Genomic DNA, 20,671 nt, shown 5'->3' with positions numbered 1-20,671 from the left:
ATATATAAAAAAAACATTTTTTTCCCTCAGTTTAGGCTGATATGTATTCTTCTACATATTTTTGTTAAAAAAAAAAAAAAAAAATTGCAATAAGCGTCTATTGATTGGTTTGCGCAAAAGTTATAGCGTCTACAAAATAGGGGATAGATTTATAGCAATTTTATTATTATTTTTTTTTTTTTTTTTACTAGTAATGGCGGCGATCTGCGATATTTATCGTGACTGCAACATTATGGCGGACACATCGAACAATTTTGACAAATTTTTGGGACCACTGGCATTAATACAGCGATCAATGCTATAAAATTGCATTGATTACTGTAAAAATGTCACTGGCAGTGAAGGGGTTAACACTAGGGGGCAATCGAGGGGTTAACTATGTTCCCTGGGAGACTACTGTAACTGAAGGGGGAGGGGACTGACTGGAGGAAGTGACGGATCGTGGTTCCTAGCTAACAGGAACACATGATCTGTCATTCCTCTCAGAACAGAACAGGGAAGTGTGTGTTTACACACACTCGTCCCTGTTCTGTCTCTCCTGCTCACGAACGCTCGTGTCCGGCGGTCATCGCGGCCGTCGACAACAAGCACCCCCGCTGTGCAGCGGGCGCGCCTGCTATCCTGAGCACGCAAGTCGTCGTATAGGCACGACGGCTCGCGCAGGGGAGCCAATCTGCCACAGTACAACTGCGGCGGTTGGTCGGGAAGTGGTTAAGAATCGCGCTAACAACCAAAGATCCCTTTCTTTCTTTTTAGTGTTTTTTTTTCATTCATGGGAGGCTTTAACCCCTGTCAGTTTTTCTTTTGTCATCTGTGTCCCATGGGGGAGATTTCCCTTTAATTCCTGTCCCATAGTCAAAGCAGGAAGTGAGAGGAAATCACTCCAAAGTGAGTGAATCCCTGATTGTCACCAGAACTAGGGACCTCATTGGAAGATGTCCCCTCTTTTACTTTCAATTGTAGATGCTTTAAATATCTCCTAAACCTCCACGGTTTAGGAGATATTTACTAAAAAGCTGAGCGCCGATGACATCGGGGCATGCGTCCTGTAGAAAGGGCACAACATGTCGTTTCTAATAGAGGTCATGCTGTGACTGGCGGCTCCGATGCGAATGCGCGGGAGTGACGTCACTCGTCTGTGGCGTTCACGGCCCTGGAAGGAAGAGGGGCGAAGATGGACGCTCCCTGCTAGTGGGGACAATGGAGGCATCGTGGGCTTCGGTTTCAGATAAGTGACACATAATGGGCTACTATGTGGTGCATAGTAGCCCATTATGCTTTACCTTTGCAGGGAAATAAAGAGGAAGTAAAAGCCACCAGGGTTTACTTCCTCTTTAAAGTATTTTAATACAGTCAAGTGCAAACTGGCAATTATAATGTCTTTGGTATTTGTTTAGCATTGCTCACGGTCTAGGACAGGGGAAGGCAACCTCAGTACTCCAGGAGTGTTGAAACTACACACTGTAAGAGTAACAGCCACGGGGATTACTCTCAAAAGCATGATGGGATTTGAAGTTTCACTACAGCTAGAAGGCCGATGTTGCCTACCCCAGGTCTAGGATAACATAGCAGTTTGACACGGTTACAGAAAATTGGTCAATGACCAGTTTCTACCACCAAATAAATACAGTGCTTCCTGTTAGGATAGGAGAAGACAGAGGTATAAAGGTTAACCTTAGGTTATTAATACAGTTGCTCTGCCTATACTGAAATCCTGCAGCCAATGACATCACTTGGTTATAGCTTGATAAGTATTCTGTATGTATAGCCAAAACTTTGTATTTGTTAGAACACTAAAAGGTTTAGAACTCCTGTCAAGTTTTTCTTATTCAAACATTTTATTACAGGTTTTCAAGTAACTAGGGCAATGCATTTGGAGTTATATGCAAGCAGCGACATGCTGTCCGCGCAGGGAGTAACAATGGATGAAATACAAGAATATATAACAATCACAGCTCTATGAGATCAAAGAGCAATGCAGATTAGGAAGGCTGAATAAAATAGGTTGTTTATAAAAAGGTAGTAAATAAGGAAAATGGGAGAGTTGGGGAGGGAAGAGAAAGGGAAGGGGTCAGGGTCTTGGTAGCGAAAGAGGAAGGGGAACCCCAGAGGTCGCCAGGACCCTGCCAGCCGGCGCATTTCGGAGCATGCGAAAAAGGATGGTATTAAAGAATCATGGTTCCACCCAAACTGGGTGGAAGGAAATATTTCACCCAAGTGTGCCAAATAATAGTATATTTTGGTATTCTGTCTTGTAGGGTCACATCAATCTTTGTGTGTGTCATGGCTTGAGTTATTCCTTGTTTAATGGCCAAAAGACAAAGTGTAGGCATTTTCCAGGCTTTAGCAATTGTTTGTTTAGATTAAGTAGTTATTTGGAGTAAAAGCTTAAAGTGATTCTAAAGGCAATACTTACCTGCTCTGTGCAATTGTTTTGCTCTCGTGCACATCGCTGCATCAAGATCGGGCTCAGGTTAATATTTAGGGGGGCTGGGGGGGCACTGCTTGCAGAAGGTTTTTTACCTTAATGCAGAGATTTCCTAGGGATCACAGGAGTGGACTCTGTTCTGCACTCCTGTAACCCATTTTCAGCCGACTGTTGGCTGACATGACAGAGCCAGTCCAGGCTCTGGAGAGATCCCGATTTTAAAGTCAGGATCCACTCAGATGTCTGACCCGGTATATGGCTCAGCCTCTCAGTGAGCCGCTGACAGCCTGAGCAAGCCGCTTCCACAGCCCAGTGCTCCAGTGAGCTCTGGAAGGGCAGAGCAGAAATCTGGTGACTGACAGTCACTGCTCTCTGCTCATGTAAGACCGAGAACTGAGCAGTCAGCGGTCTTTGATCCCTCAGTTCTTCATCGTATAAGTGTCAGGGGACAGAAGCAACAACAGACCCAGTGGCGGAACTTTCAGGGATGCAGCAGTCGCACTTGCGACTGGGCTCTGGCGTTCTACTGCTGTGGAGGGGGCCCCCCCAAGACCCGGCATCTCCCCCTGCACCTCTGGCTGTCCGTTTTAGTATGCAGTGGGGGGAGGTGGGAGGTGGCGATCGGCAGCTGTATGGTGCCCACGAGCTGCGGGATCTCCCTGGGACTTGTAATTCTCTCTCCGAATGTATACAGGGGAGAGGGGAGGGGCCTCTGACCCGGGCATGTATCGGCTTCACTCTTCAGTGAGTCGCTCTGCTTCTACACTCTTGCCGATACATGCCTGGGTCAGATGCCCCTCCCCTCTCCACTGTATACATTCGGAGAGAAAACTACAGACCCCAGGGAGATCCCGCAGCCCGCGGACACAACAGAGCTGCCGATCGCCGCCTCCCACCTCCCCCCAGGTGGGGGGGGGGGGTACAGAGATGTGCTGGGGGTTGGGGGTGCACAGACAGTGGAGACCAGCCAGGTACACAGGAAACCTCTGGAAAGGGGGAGGGGTGGCTGTCTGGGGATCCTGATGTAAGGAAGGGGCTGTCTGGGGACCCTGAAGTAAGGGGGGGGGGGCTCTCTGGGGGTTCTGATGTAAGGAAGGGGCTCCCTGGGGACCCTGATGTAAGGAAGGGGCTCTCTGATATAAGGGGGGGGGCTCTCTGGGGACCCGGATGTAAGGGGGGGGCTCTCTGGGGACCCGGATGTAAGGGGGGGGCTCTCTGGGGACCCGGATGTAAGGGGGGGGCTCTCTGGGGACCCGGATGTAAGGGGGGGGCTCTCTGGGGACCCGGATGTAAGGGGGGGGCTCTCTGGGGACCCGGATGTAAGGGGGGGGCTCTCTGGGGACCCGGATGTAAGGGGGGGGCTCTCTGGGGACCCGGATGTAAGGGGGGCGCTCTCTGGGGACCCGGCTGTAAGGGGGGGGCTCTCTGGGGACCCGGATGTAAGGGGGGCTCTCTGGGGACCCGGATGTAAGGGGGGGGCTCTCTGGGGACCCGGATGTAAGGGGGGGCTCTCTGGGGACCCGGATGTAAGGGGGGGCTCTCTGGGGACCCGGATGTAAGGGGGGGCTCTCTGGGGACCCGGATGTAGGGGGGGGCTCTCTGGGGACCCGGATGTAAGGGGGGGGCTCTCTGGGGACCCGGATGTAAGGGGGGGGCTCTCTGGGGACCCGGATGTAAGGGGGGGGCTCTCTGGGGACCCGGATGTAAGGGGGGGGGCTCTCTGGGGACCCGGATGTAAGGGAGGGGCTCTCTGGGGACCCTGGTGTAAGGGAGGGGCTCTCTGGGGACCCTGATGTAAGGGAGGGGCTCTCTGGGGACCCTGATGTAAGGGAGGGGCTCTCTGGGGACCCTGATGTAAGTAGGGAGGCTCTCTGAGGACCCTGATGTAATGAGGGGGGGGGGGTCTGGGGACCCTGATGTAAGGGGGATCAGCACTCAGATATGTAACGATATTATATATATTATATAGTATAAATACATACACACACACACACACACACACACACACACACACACACACACACACACACACACATATATATACAGGCATACCCCACTTTTAAGTACACAATGGGGTTTATTTACTAAAGCTGGAAATTGCAAAATCAGACTCACTTTTGCAAAGAAACCAATGAGCTTCTAACCCCAGCTTGTTCAATTAAGCTTCGGTAATAAAACCTGGAAACCCACTGATTTCTATGCAGAAGTGAGCCTGATTTTCCACTTTCCAGCTTTAGTAAATAAAGCATTGTGTACTTAAAAGTGGGGTATGCCTGTACTATATACATGTGTATGCCCGTCCAAGCGTATGACTTTCTTTACTTCGCTGCTATGGGCTCTAGCCCGAGATCTTTTGTAGACCTAGCAACGCCCCTGGTGGGGGCCCTTCATGGTTTCTTGCACTGGGGCCCTGAAGATTCTAGTTACGCTTCTGATCAGACTGATGCTGCATCCACCTAGGTAAGTATTATTGTTTGTATTTTTTACAATCCCGAACTTCTCTTTTAGCCCTGGGTGACACTGATACAAATCTGATGTGATTCAGATGTGTCCAAAACTTATAGAGTTGCATATCAAGTAATGCATATCAAGGAATTGCATATCAAGTGAAATTACATTGTTTTCTATAAGGCTGTTCACATCTATGTGGTGCAATTCTGATGTGGTAAAAAAAAAAAAAAAAAGAAAAAAGTCCTGTACATGTTTATTGCAGTGCGGTGCGATTTTAAGCTCCATAAACTATTCGCATTACAACCGTAGCTGTTAAGCATAAATCACACCGCAAACCGCATGAAAATCGCCCTGTGTTGCAGCCAGTGTGAACCTAGGCTCAAGGTAAAAAACCTTCTGCCTTTTGAACCACTTTACATTGAGCCAAGGTTAAATTAGGAGGGAACGAAGGCACTACTAGAGCGTCTAGTTGAATGGCGATACCAAAAAGCTGCGATAACATCGTTGCCAGGACTAGGGTTGTCACCTCATTCTTTTAAAACTGACCACATATTAATTACACAGGTTCTGAGGCCAATTTAATTAATTTCCACAACCCCAAAACCACAGTGAGGGATAATTTGTATAGTATAATTTTTGCGTGTGAAACAGGAACTCTGAAAACATAGTCATCTGATTCCTGTCTGTATCTACACTGATGTGTGTGATGTGAAAAAACATTTAATTTGGAGGTAGCGAAATACCTCTGAGTGTGGCAGTTTATTTTCCTCATGTAACACAGGGAATGCTTTTATGGAGGTCGAAGTAGCAAGTTGATGCAGTCTAATTGGATTCAATTGGGATCAAATTCGGAAGACGGATGGGGAAACATAGGCTGGATAAAAGGCTGGATGATTCATTATTGCATTTCATTATTTTTGTAATAAACATATCATTAAATTAAATGCTGGTTTCTCATATGCTCTTGGCGTTCTGCTTTAAAGTATAACTGTCATAAGATTATTACTGTTGAACTGCTATTTGTGTTGTAAAGAGGTCACACAATGTTACCTGTATGAACTTTTTATTATGTTCATGAGCAACTCGAGATCCCTAAAATCCAGGGTCCTTGCACTATGCAAATTTGGGCTCTGGCTCTCCCATCTGTCACACTACACTGCTGGTTAGTGGGACTGTCTATCACAATGAGGAATATTTATGTACCTGACACAGAAAGGGGCAAGTCACAGCATAAACCTTTCAGACATTTAAAGGGTATGTCAGAACAAAAAAAAAAAAATAAAAAACATTCAGTACATTTCTTCTTGTTTCATCCGTTTAAAGACTGCAAGTACAGAAAAACGCCTTTTGATCAGCTAGAAATGCACTTAGAATTCCTGTTGTGAGCTGACAACACACATCATTTTTGTGGACTGAATGGTGTCAGCCCTGCTCATGTCTTTTTACAAACTACTGAATCCCTCCCACTCTCCTCCTCTACACGCACATTTAATGGAGTGTTCCTTTTAAAAAACAATACATGTATTTAATAAAAAGTACTTTACTTGAGTGTTATCCCTGGCACAACATTGCCCAAGCTGAGAGAGGGATGTGCAGTACTAGGAGCTACTTAGTTTCTCCTGCATGCACACGTGCTGACAGGAGCAGAGAGCAAAGTGAGCAGAGTTAGGGATTTATGGATGTGTTGCTTCTCCTTCAGCCTGGGTTCACACTATTGCGACGTGGGAACCAGCGCGATTCCAGTGCTGGTTCCCACATCGCATCTCCCTTGCAGGCAGTTCACACTGCCCTCTGCGAACCGCTGCGGGTGTCAAAACAAAGTTAATGACACCCTCAGGCCGGTTGGCAGACCGCAGTTCAAACTGTGAATTCGGACAGGAATCGGATCGCATGGGTGTGAACACCCATGCAATCCGATTTCCGTGCGGGGGGGGGGGGGGGGGGAGGTTCCTGCACCTTGTATGGCTGAATTCGCATTGCACAACATTTCATGTGATTGGCACAGCAATGCGGTGCGAATCACATTCAATGTCTAAGTTCGCAATAGTGTGAACCTAAAATATCCAATCCATCAGCAAGCTGCGGGAAGAAAGGTGACAAGTTGGGTCACTATTCTGGCTGTGCTGTCTGTCTGAGGTGCATAAATGACAAAAGTGGCTGGATAAATGCCGGATCTTTTGGCAGATAAGACAGTTCACATGTGCATTTCATATGTGTAGATGTCTCTCTGGAGCGTAGCATAATGTCTGTTGCCTGCAATTACTATATGTTAATGTTTTTTTTTACTTTTTTAACCAATCAGGCATGGAAGAGGCTACCTATCTGTATTACAGTTGTGCATCATGTGTGATTACTGTTCCAGTATAATACAGAATGAGCCATCTGTGTGAGTCAACATTCTTCCAGGGAAATCACTATTTCGCCATCGTAATTAAAATGATCATGTTCCTGAGACTGCAAAAGGGATAAGGGATTAAGAATATTTTTCAGCAATAAATTTCTAAACTTGCCATTTAAAAAAGCCCATGAGCACCTACAGTGGGGAGGGAAAGTATTCAGACCCCCTTAAATTTTTCACTCTTTGTTATATTGCAGCCATTTACTAAAATCATTTAAGTTCATTTTTTTCCTCATTAATGTACACACAGCACCCCATATTGACAGAAAAACACAGAATTGTTGACATTTTTGCAGATTTATTAAAAAAGAAAAACTGAAATATCACATGGTCCTAAGTATTCAGAACCTTTGCTGTGACACTCATATATTTAACTCAGGTGCTGTCCATTTCTTCTGATCATCCTTGAGATGGTTCTACACCTTCATTTGAGTCCAGCTGTGTTTGATTATACTGATTGGACTTGATTAGGAAAGCCACACACCTGTCTATACAAGACCTTACAGCTCACAGTGCATGTCAGAGCAAATGAGAATCATAAGGTCAAAGGAACTGCCTGAAGAGCTCAGAGACAGAATTGTGGCCATGCACAGATCTGGCCAAGGTTACAAAAAAAATTTCTGCTGCACTTAAGGTTTCTAAGAGCACAGTGGCCTCCATAATCCTTAAATGGAAGACGTTTGGGACAACCAGAACCCTTCCTAGAGCTGGCCGTCCGGTCAAACTGAGCTATCGGGGGAGAAGAGCCTTGGTGAGACAGGTAAAGAAGAACCCAAAGATCACTGTGGCTGAGCTCCAGAGATGCAGTTGGGAGATGGGAGAATGTTGTAGAACGTCAACCATCAGAGCAGCCCTCCACCAGTCAGGGCTTTATGGCAGAGTGGCCCGACGGAGGCCTCTCCTCAGTGCAAGACACATGAAAGCCGGCATGGAGTTTGCTAAAAAAACACCTGAAGGACTCCAAGATGTTGAGAAATAAGATTCTCTGGTCTGATGAGACCAAGATAGAATTAAGGCCAAAAAGTTCTAAGCGGTATGTGTGGAGAAAACCAGGCACTGCTCATCACCTGTCCAATACAGTCCCAACAGTGAAGCATGGTGGTTGCAATCGAGGGAAAGATGAATGTGGCCAAGTACAGGGACATCCTGGACAAAAACCTTCTCCAGAGTGCTCAGGACCTCAGACTGGGCTGAAGGTTTACCTTCCAACAAGACAATGACCCTAAGCACACAGCTAAAATAACGAAGGAGTGGCTTCACAACAACTCCGTGACTGTTCTTGAATGGCCCAGCCAGAGCCCTGACTTAAACCCAATTGAGCATCTCTGGAGAGACCTAAAAATGGCTGTCCACCAACATTTACTATCCAACCTGACAGAACTGGAGAGGATCTGCAAGGAGGAATGGCAGAGGATCCCCAAATCCAAGGGTGAAAAACTTGTTGCATCTTTCCCAAAAAGACTCATGGCTGTATTAGATCAAAAGGGTGCTTCTACTAAATACTGAGCAAAGGGTCTGAATACTTAGGACCATGTGATATTTCAGTTTTTCTTTTTTAATAAATCTGCAAACATGTCAACAATTCTGTGTTTTTCTGTCAATATGGGGTGCTGTGTGTACATTAATGAGGAAAAAAATGAACTTAAATAATTTTAGCAAATGGCTGCAATATAACAAAGAGTGAAAACTTTAAAGCGGAGTTCCACACAAAAATGGAACTTCCGCTTTTCGGAACCCTCCCCCCCCTCTGGTGTCACATTTGGCACCTTTCAGGGGGGAGGGGGGTGCAGATACCTGTCAAAGACAGGTATTTGCACCTACTTCCGGCATAGACTCCCATGGGAGTCTATGCTTCTTCCTGTCCCGACCGCGCTGTCTGCTGGGAACACACAGCTCCCAGCAGAGAGCGGGGACCACTAGGGACGCGCAGCACGACTCGCGCATGCGCAGTAGGGAACCGGGAAGTGAAGCCGCAACGCTTCACTTCCTGATTCCCTCACCTAGGATGGCGGCGGCAACTGCCGAGAACCAAGCGGGTTCTCGGCATCCCCTGCCGACATCGCTGGACCCCGGGACAGGTAAGTGGCAATGTATTAAAAGTCAGCAGCTGCAGTATTTGTAGCTGCTGGCTTTTAATATTTTTTTTTTTTGGCGGTGTGGGTGAACCCCCGCTTTAAGGGGGCCTGAATACTTTCAGTCCCCACTGTATACTAAAATCTTTGGTACAGGTTAACCTGTAGCATTAATACTGTACAGCACTAAGTAAATGGTTCATATGGGATCCTCAATGTGCTTCCCTTTATGAGCAGCAAACTGCTCCTTACAGATGAGCGCTTTTCATAAGCTAAGGTGACAGGCCTTATGTTGAGTCTTACATTTCAATACATTAATATTCCCAACTTTTTATTACAGTATAGTGCTTTTTTAGTGGTTATGACAAACACTTTAAATATAGTGTAATTTGAATATACAAGCTCGTGATTAGCAACAAGGCGGAGGTAATTTAATATGAGCTGCAGGCTTCTGTATAGCTAACAGGTGCCGCACCTGCTCAAGGCAACAAGGGTTCTAGTGAGTAAATTATTTGAAAGTATAATAAACATTATCTAAAGAAAATCATCAACGTGAACCAATGTATATCTAAAGGAACTTGTGGGTATTTATATATTAGGAGCGCCCATTGCTGATATGTTTTTAAAGGTGCAGGCTCCAGGGCTGAGTTTTAGCTGACTGACCTCCCAGTCGATGGTGCCTGAATACTTCCATGTTATTTGGCAGAACCAGCTGAAGGATACAAATGACTTTTTTAGCTGTATGTAAGGCCTCATTCACACTGGCAGCAAAGAGGCAGTAAAAACTGTTGATCTGTATTTTACCACCCTTAGAGCACCTACCTACAAATTTACATTGTAGCCTCTCAGGTATGTCCACATTGCCTTGGCGTGTTGCCTGTGGCAGCATTCCTATTAAAGTCAGTGGGACCCTGCTGTAACCACATGCCAACTCCTTAGCACATGGTTGCGGTGCTGTATTGCAACATAAAAATCGCCATTGAGATAAAAATAATAATAGGCATCTAGGAGGTGGCCTCACAAAACACCTCCAAACCCCCACTCAACTGCCTCTGAAAAATAACCCTCTATGGATCACATTCAGAGGGTTGGTAAACGCCACTGCCAGTGTAGACTTAACCTGAAGGGAGTCATTCCAACCACCACTGAAGGGGGGCATTTCTGACATTGGCCAACAGTGTAAGGGGCCTTTTTCCTATCGACTGGATTGGTTTTTGCAGGGATTTCTTAAGACCTGAAAATTATTTTAAGGGTTCCACTGGGGCAAAAAGGTTGGGAAAGACTGAGCTAGAAAGACTGACCACTGGCCTAGAAAAATTATACAGGCTTTAAACTGTAGACTCAACTGGCTGCATACTTGTTCTGGGGCACTGACTCAACAGGTAGTGAAGCCATGATGAAGAGGACAGCCCTGAAGCCTGCACCTTTTAAAACAAAATGGTAATAACAGTTTAAGTGACTAAGCCATCATTCAAACCAAAAAATCCACCCTGTACCTAGTTACACAATGTGTATTTTTATAGATGCACTTTTGCATACCAACAGCTTATTTAAGTAATTGACCTGCCCTCAAAGCATAGGAAGTAATGAGCTATTAGGAAGCCATCTGATGGTTGAATGTTTTTCCTCAACTCATTGATCTTCTCCCTTTTAGAGTCATATTAACATGCATACACACATCCTGCAAGTGTGAAGGTTTGTATGAATTGCAGACATCCATAAACCTAGTTTTATCTCAAGCAATCAATAAGCTATCAGTTAAAAAAAAAAAAAAAAAAGAAGAAATTGCAGTCAGGATTCTGGAATGCTGACGCTGAGGGCACCTCGGTAGAAACAGTACTTATGTAGCAGGATTCAATGATAAACATTGAACATATGTTAAATTTTTACTACAGGAAAACCCTTTCACATGGGGTGGACCGATCGTGTCTGCATGTCAATTTTGTCCATTTCTGGCAATTTTGTCCATTGACACCCTCCAACACCCAATCCGATCGGATGGCGGTTAGGTGTAAACGGACTGGTGGACTGTTTACAACCAACCGCCCATAGAGGAGAGCGGGCTATCTGCCTGTTTAGTGGGGATCAGCGGACAGATTCCCCACTGAGCAAGCGAACTCAAGTGGAGCCCGCCCTGTGTGAAAGGGTCAGAAAACTTAAAGTCCCCCCTTGTGGTGGGGCTGCCCTTGTACTGTAGAGGTTAATTTCTCATTTATGTCAGGGGGGGGGGGTTATTGGGTACAGCAATTTTAACTCACCTGAGGCCCCTCTCTATGCTGCTGGTCATGAGAACACAGAGGAACAGTCCACTGCCAGAGTATAGACAAGTGCCTTCTGCTGGGGAAGAATAGGACCAGGGAAGTAAAAGTGCTTTTCCCGCCCCATAAGAAAAAACAAGCAGTCAACCCAAGGGAGGATTTTTAATCTTACCAGAGTTGGGCTTTAAAGTGGCTGTAAACCCAGAAGGTTTTTTTTATCTCAATGCAATCTATGCATTAAGATAAAAAGTCTTCTGTGTGCAGCAGCCCCCCTAATACTTACCAGAGCCCATCTCTATCCAGCGATGTCCATGAGTGCCTCGGCCATCCCAGACTCGCCCTCCTGAATAGTTGAGACACAGCAGGGCACCACTGGCTCCCGCTGCTGTCAAACTCAGTTAGCCTATCAGGAAAGAGAGGGGGCGGGGCAGAACCCCAGCTCCGTGTCTGAATGGATACACGGAGCTGCAGACTGGCTCGGGTGCCCCCGTAGCAAGCTGTTTGCTGTGGGGGCACTCAACATAAAGGAGGGGCCAGGAGCTCCAGCCTGGGACCCGAGAAGAGGAGGATCTGGGCTGTTCTGTCCAAAACCACTGCACAGAGCAGGTAAGTATAACATGTTTTTTTTTTATTCTATTAAAATAACAATCACTTTAAAGCATATGTAAACCCCAACAATAAACGTCTTTTATTTACTCCCTTTTGGTCTGTTATATTTATGAGCAAATAATACCCATGGACCAGAAATTCAGAGATGTGCTGTGCACGCTGTGTTTATCTCAGAAAATATTTAGCCTTCCTGTTCTTATTATGAAAAACAAAACATCTAGTCCCTATGCTGTGAATAACAAGACATTTATATTGGTTGAATAGTTTAGCAAAAGGCACTGGGAGGGCTGACAACACTAATTTCACAAAACTGTGCGTGTTGTCAGTTCACAACAAGAAATTAGGAGGTGAATGGATTTCTTACAGATCAAAAGATCGTTTTCTGTACTTGCAGGATCTTTAAAAGTTTAAAACACTGAGAAATATGCATATATGGCACAAATGTACTGCGTATGTGTCTTTTATTTTTTTATTCTGCCTTGACATAGACTTTAAAATTAAATTATACAAATGCAAAGTTCTTACAGTAGCTTCCCTATGCTGTTTTTTTCCTTTGCCATAATATGTTAAGTTTAGTAACAAATTTAAAGGGGGTGGAAAATAAAGCCAATGGAATGTAACAATTGTGACCTTACTTCTAGTAACATTAATGAATTTTAATATTTTCCAAAAACATTCCATAAAAAGTCCATAAACATGTAATTAATGTCCCCTTAACACATCATACCAACTCAACTTAGCTTTTTCATCAATAGGTCTGCCCCACTTTTTATGTGCAAGAAGATTTCAAATCAAATGTAAATTACGGTACTTCTGTGAATGTGCTGGTGGTGTGTTTTATTTGTACAGTCTCAGACAGTACAGACTGGGGGCTGCCCTAGAGATCTCTCTGGCAGTGAACTGGATTTAATATGCTGAAAGAAAAGGCATTCCATAACAGAGTTTTGCTCTCTGATGGACACATTTCAAAATCATGTCTATAGCATTTGGCCTAGCATATGTAGCACATTCTAGGCCATATATGATCAGCCACATAGCACTACATGGAGGGAAGGGGAGATTTAGAATGGGCCCCCAAATAGACCTCCCCCACCCCCACCTTCCCCAGACACAAAGCACAGCCACAGACATCACAGGAATGGGAAAGCAGAGGAAGTGAGTGCAGGGAAGGGTACATTCACACCAGCTGTGTTGGGCAGCGTTGCACAATGCAGTCCCAGCGCAAGAACAAGGCAATCTGCCTTATGCCCTATGGCTTCAGTTCACATTAACGCACTGCGTTGGTGTGTGTTAAAAAAAAAAATAAGTTGCATTTTTGTGCAGCATGTTACGCTTCACTGTAATGTATCACTGCTGTGCAATGCATAAGAATTACATACGTTGGGGGGGTGGGGGGGGGGGTGGGAGCATGCACTGCAATGCATTTATAAGAATGCAGTGCAAAACAGCATGCATTCACAGAGCGCACATATTATGCGGTGTAAATGAAAGCTTATGATGTGGCTGGGAGTTGGAAGCATGGCTACCGATGTACATTTTGGCAGTTTATTTGGTGAGGATTTTAGACTTGCAAAACATTAACTCATTTGGGAGCGGTTACATTTTACACTGTAAAAACAATGCACCCCAAGTTGGGCTTTAACATCAATGCCATGAGTGTAATATCAATAAATTAACAGTACCCAGGTGGTTGAGAGGTTTGTCATGGCAGGTATTGAATCATTCAGTACTTGTCACAATAAGCTTCCTGACCTCACCAGCCACCAGCCTGCTGTTATTTACCAGCAAGGACACTAAGTAGGGAGGTAAATGAATACTATCTAATGTACATCAAACAGTATGCCAATATCATTTTCCAACTCTTACCTTACAAAAAGCAATGTAATTTAGAAACGCTCCTCTTTTTCTCATCTTGTGTCAGAAGCTCCACAACATAGTAACTGCACAGTAATTAGTTTACTTAATGGCATACTACAAAAAGTAATGAAGCACACTAATTCATGACAACCAGTCCAAAATCAACAATCAGCTTTCAGCAATTTAGAGGGGGCAGACTGATGAATAATTATTACATAGGTTACTGCACTATGAAAAACTGTTTTATTATTATTGTTATTATTTGAGCTCTAAAAAATTAAAAGATACTGGGGCTAATTTACTAAAGGCAAATAGACTGTGCACTTTGCAAAGTGCAGTTGCTCCAGAGCTTAGTAAATAAGGTAAAGATTCACTTTGCAAAGAATACCCAATCACATGCAAGTAAAATAAAAAAAACAGCATTTTTGTTCGCACATGATTGGATGATGAAAGTCAGCAGAGCTTCTGCTCATTTACTAAGCTGTGGAGAAACTGCTCTTGCAGAGTGCAACTGCACTTTGCAAAGTGCACAGTCTTTTTGCCGTTAGTAAATCAACCCCATCATGTCATAGGGACCATTATTCTTTTTTTGATCAACCAACAGGCTGATAAAAAAAATAAAAAAATAAATAAAAAATAAACATAGATTCCTCCACCCACACAAGCAAGGTGGATAGAGGAATCCTCCTCACTGGATACATCACATATTGACAACAGGGAGTCTCTGCTGTTAGAATACACTGATCAGTGGCTGCAGCTGCAGCTAGGTTTGGTGACGCCACTGCTGTATTGATCACCGTTCTCCTTGCTAGAGGCTCTGATAGGAGGAAGCAAAACCCTGCCTCTACCAAGATGGCAGCCTCCACACAGAGACACAGTACAGAACAAGGCAAGGTAAGTCAGTAATGGGAAAAGGTCTACTACGGGGAGATCACAGGCAATAAAGGTAACCAGCTCTGTGCCCTCTACTTACCTCTTTTTTGGAACAGCTTCCAGGGTTAATTAGTATGTATTGTCTCATTCGAATAGATAAAGAAATTTAAATATAAATGCTGAACTCCATAGGTTGGGCTTGATGGACTTGTGTCTTTTTTCAACCTCACCTATTATGTAACTATGTAACTCCTTAAAATCCCTCCATTTCCCTCCATGCTCCCTTCAATGCATGTTACATGACCAAGCACCTAGGTTTTGGTAATGGGAACTCCAATTAGGGAAGGGTCAAAGCTCAGATAGTCTGATCCTCCTTTTAAAAGAGAAGTAAAAAAAAAAAAAAAATTATACTCACCTACATGGATGCTGCAGCATCGATTCGCTGAAAACAGGTCACAGGAGTGCAGTTCATTCTGCTGTGATCCCCGGGAGAAGTATAGCCAAAATAGTTTTGGCTATATTTCTCCTTTAAGTTGCATTCATATTAATTAAATGCTTGGGCTATCATGTGATCAGGACTGTAGGGAGCCTGGAGCAGCATTTTTTTTCATAAAAGATACAGGTATTTCACCGCTTCTGTTCTTTTTTTTGTCAATAAGACACCTCCCCTCACTGTCCTAAAACCTAAACTGCTACAAAATCCTCTCTGATACTAAAGCTGGCCATACACTATACAATGTTCTTATTAAATTTCCTTTAGATTTACCTTCAACTGTGTAGTGGAAGGGCCTGCCTGATTGCATACAAATTGAAAGGGTTTAGGTTTGACCTCATATTATATGGTTTTTGTAAATCTAAAAGGAAAGTTGTATAAGAAATAAAAATAAAATGTATGGCCAGCCTTATGCCCTGTACACACGATCGGACATTGATCGGACATTGATCGGACATTCTGACAACAAAATCCATCGGATTTTTTGCCAAACTTGTCTTGCATACACACGGTGGCACAAAGCTGTCGGAAAATCCGATCGTTCTGAAAGCGGTGACGTAAAACACGTACGTCGGGACTATAAACGGGGCAGTAGCCAATAGCTTTCGTCTCTTAATTTATTCTGAGCATGCGTGGCACTTTGTGCGTCGGATTTGTGCACACATGATCAGAATTTAAACGATCGGATTTTTTGTTGGAAAATGTTATATCCTGCTCTCAAACGTTGTGTGTCGGAAATTCCGATGGAAAAAGTCAGATGGAGCCCACACACAATTGGAATTTCCGACAACACAATCCGATCGCACTTTTTCCATCGGAAAATCCGACCGTGTGTACAGGGCATTACAGTGTCTGTGTATTGGGCTGTAAAATCCTTTCAGGTTCTGGTGCCAGAAGTTACAGGGGACACATCTGTGCTCAGGCAGTGCCACTAATTAGCTACTCAAACAAAGGCAGCCAGTGAGTGGCTCTGCCTACACACAAATCCCACCTCTCAATTACAGGTCTAATCCATCACCATAACAGTCCAATGACACCAGTCCATTACAGTTATCGTGCATTGTGCTAAGGCAGCCTATTCATTAAATTGGGTTACCCAATGCACCACTTCAGACCAAAAATCACGCATTTAGCATTTTCAGCAGTGTAGCACCTGGTAGTATCTTGCCGTGCATTGCAAAGTACTACAACACAGGTGCACTGGGAAGGTACCATTTAGAATGAATGGCACCACATTGCACCAACAGGTGTAACGTGTGTTACCTACCTCAGCACACTGGTGTGAATGGGCCCTTACTTGGTAGCAGCCCAAACACGCACACAGGTAAGTACTGTATATCAGAAATTTAAGCAGCAGCTTACAGATTATGGCTGAAAGGGAATAGTTTAGGTGTGGTACAGAATTTAGGTCTGCTTTAAATTGTAGCTTCAGCCAAAATGTTATTTCTTAAGTAGTGAATAGAATGGGAAAATGTTAGAATTCCTGAAGGTCTATGCCCTCACTTGGATAATTTCTCATCACTTCCTGTCCCAGAAACCAAACAAGAAACATGTTACCATGGAAAAAAGGTGTCAGTATTGTAGGACATCCTCACTATTACTGTTCTGGTAACAACTGTAACATTTAATATTCTCTTCCAGTGACAATGGTCACTGAGGCAAGAAGTGCTGATATTAAACACATTTTTTTCTGTATTGGATGCTGAGGGTAGGACTTGCATTGTTTTCAGCTTCTTTGGCATGGTACTTTTTTTTTTTTTTTTTTAACACTGTCCCCAAACTGCATGCCTCAGACTACCATTGCAAAGGTGGCCCCTTGGCTCTAAAACTACCCTTTTGTGCACACTCACAAATTACGTTCCCCCCATGCCTGCACATGCACAGGCAGCCTAGATGATTAGGAAAAATGACGTCACAACTGGCTTACAAGCGCAACAGCACTATGAGTGATAGAACATGTGGTTTCCCAGAGATCAATCAAAAGTCATTTGTCTAGATTAAGGTTGCATTCATACCTGCAAATGAATCCAACTCATTTTTCATGTGGACAGTCTGCATCCAGTGTCAATCGCTCACAGGTGATCGCTGCATGAGCAATCACATGCGAACGTCCGCGATTAGCTGCAGGAGCTGGCAACCTCCCATTGGTTTTAACCAATGTAAACCATGTAAACGGAGCTGGGCCTATTCTCTGGCCTGAATGCAGCCTTAGAATGGGCTCTCCCCACCCTGAAGTTCAGGAACCTCTGCTGTCTCTTTTTGAAAACAGAGTTGCTGTGTGGAGCCACTGTGAATGAAAAGTTACAAATCCATTCTGTCACCACGGCACCTGTAACTTGAATGGGCTTGCAAGTGAACTGATCAGCACTCTGGTAGTTTATTCATTCTTCCTCTAACTTTGTAGCAGAAGGCTTATACGGGGATACAACCACAAAGCTAGAGGAAGACTGCGCAGGAGCCTGAAACTGCACCCACGATCTGCTGAATACAGGTGGAATGCTCTGCAGACTCCTATAAAATAAATATATATGCACATTTTTTTAATTGCAAAATCGTGCATTTATTAATTTTTTTAACCACTTAAAGACCAGCTGCCGCAGTTGTACTGCGGCAGGTTGGCTCTCCTGGGCTAATCGCCATCATTGTACGTCGGCTGCTTTAAGACCCCCAGGGGGCGCGCGCCAGCGCCCGTGATGTCCACCAGCCACCTGCGATCGCTCCTGAGAGAGACAGAACAGGGATCTGTCAATGTAAACAGATAGATCCCCGTTCTGTCAGGGGAGGAGAGACAGATCTGCTGTTCCTAGTGATTAGGAACAGCGATCTCTCTCCTCCTCCAGTCACTACACTCCCCCCACAGTTAGAAACACCTCCATAGGGAGCAATTAACCCTTTGATTGCCCCCTGTTAATCCCTTCCCTGCCAATGACATTTATACAGTAATCAGTGACTATTTTTAGAACTGATTGCTGTATAAATGTCACTGGTCCCAAAAGTGTGTCAAAAGTGTCCAATCTGTCCAACGCAATGTTGCAGTCCAGCTAAAAATCGCTGATCACTGCCATTACTAGTAAAATTTAAAAAAATAATAAATAAAAATTTCATAAATCAATCCCCTATTTTGTAGACGTTAGAACTTTTGCACAAATCAATCAATATATGCTTATTGCGATTTTTTTACCATTAATATGTAGAATACATATCGGCCTAAATAGATGAAGAAATTTGTTTTTTTACACTTTTTTTTTGGGATAATTTATATAGCAAGAAGTAAAACATATTGTTTTTTTTTTTTCCAAAATTGCCGGCCTTTTTTTGTTTATAGCGCAAAAAAACAACAACGCAGAGGTGATCAAATACCATCAAAAGAAAGCTCTATGTGAGGGGGAAAAAAAAAGACAATTTTTTGGGGTACAGCGTTTCACGACCGCGCAATTGTCAGTTAAAGCGGTGCAGTACCGTATCGCAAAAAATGGCCTAGTCATTAAGGGGGCAAATCCTTCTGGTCCTTAAGTGGTTAAAAGGGAAACTTAGCCTTTAAAGTGCCACTAAAGTTGTTGTTTTTTTAGCTTTGGATTTTTTAGTTTTGGATAGAGTTGAGATGGATTAGAAACCCTGTCAGTTTTTACTGCTGTCTGTGCCCCCCCATTAACCACTGGGCACTTAAACCCCCTTCCTAACCAGACCAATTTTCAGCTTTCCGTGCTCTCACATTTTGAATGACAATTACTCAGTCATGCAACACTGTACCTATATGAAATTTTTGTCCTTTTTTTCCACACAAATAGAGCTTTTTTTGGTGGTATTTAATCACCGCTGGTTTTTTTATTTTTTTTTGTGCTATAAAAGAAAAAAGACTGAAAATTCTGTAAAAAAATGAATTTTTCTTCGTTTCCGTTATAAAATTTTGCAAGTTAGTAATTTTTCTTCATATATTTTGGCCAAAATTTATGCTGCTACATATCTTTAGGGAAAATAACCCAAATCGGTGTATATTATTTGGTCTTTGTGAAAGTTATAGAGTCCACAAGCTATGGTGCCAATCTCTGAAAATTGATCACACCTGATGCACTGATGGCCTATCTCATTTCTTGAGACCTTAACAAGCCAGGAAAGTACAAATACCCCCCAAATTACCCCTTTTTGGAAAGTAGACATTCCAAGGTATTTAGTTAGAGGCATGGTGAGTTTTTTGAAGTTGTAATTTTTTCCCACAATTCTTTGCAAAATCAAGATTTTTTTTTCTTTTTTTTTTTTCACAAAATTGTTATATTAGCAGGTTATTTCTCACACACAGCATATGCATACCACAAATTACACCCCAAAACACATTCTACTACTCCTCCTGAGTATGGCGATACCACATGTGTGAGACTTTTACACAGTGTGGCCACATACAGAGGCCCAACATGCAGGGAGCGCCAACAGGCGTTCTTGGAGCATAAATTACAAATATAATTTCTTTAACATAAGAACACAAGGCGCCACTCTAAGTGCAGAATGCCATAAAATTTATTTAAACAAAATGTGAAAAGGTGGTACTCACAATGGCACATGTTAAAGAAAGCATATAGGTAGTGTTGCTGCTGTATCCTTGACGGTTCATAGTCCGGTTCGAGTTGTGCTGGTGTCCGGTGGACAGGCTCGGCGGTGGATGCCGTCGCTTCCTGCCGCTGGAACGCACGCTATAACCCAGGAACCACAGGGATTAGATCACTTCCGGATGCAGGGGACGTAAAGGCGACGCGTTTGCGGAGCTACGCTCCTTCCTCGGGCCTAACGGATGATCTGATTGGACTGTAGTTAAAGGCTTGTAGATGGCGCTGATTGGTGGAAACAGGGCGCTGCATTTTAACTCTATCTGCAATCACTCAGGCTGACTAGTATTTGGCCAATGTATCAGGCAACGATTAGATAAATATATATGTATATCTCTCTGGAGTAACTTCATGAGAACATCATAAATAATGTTTAAAAAAAAAAAAATAATAATAAAATATAATTGTATACAAGAATCTATAGATGTTATGGTATTTTGAAGTGATAGTATGTGTGACCACATTATGGATATAGCTTGCTGGACCAACACTAACAATGGAAGATGGCACACAGGAATTCTAGACAAGGAACTCTAAAAAACTACAAAAAAACACAACAAAAAATTGGAGCTTATTCATCTTCTATGTGTGTAATGAGAGTGATGCTGAAATGAAATAATAATGTAAATAATAA

At 43.7% G+C, this 20,671-nt stretch overlaps 1 protein-coding gene across 3 annotated transcripts in view; it reads right to left on the bottom strand.

Annotated features, from left to right (window-relative positions):
• Positions 1–20,671, bottom strand: part of SNX33 (sorting nexin 33) — a 94,562-nt gene that overhangs the window by 16,005 nt on the left and 57,886 nt on the right. The gene's annotated exons all lie outside the window — the stretch shown is intronic.

Source organism: Aquarana catesbeiana, linkage group LG03, assembly GCF_042186555.1.
Source record: "Aquarana catesbeiana isolate 2022-GZ linkage group LG03, ASM4218655v1, whole genome shotgun sequence".
Taxonomy (NCBI): Eukaryota; Metazoa; Chordata; class Amphibia; order Anura; family Ranidae; genus Aquarana; species Aquarana catesbeiana.
The sequence above is the reverse complement of the archived record's forward strand: the minus strand, read 5'-3'. Positions and strand labels throughout refer to the sequence as shown.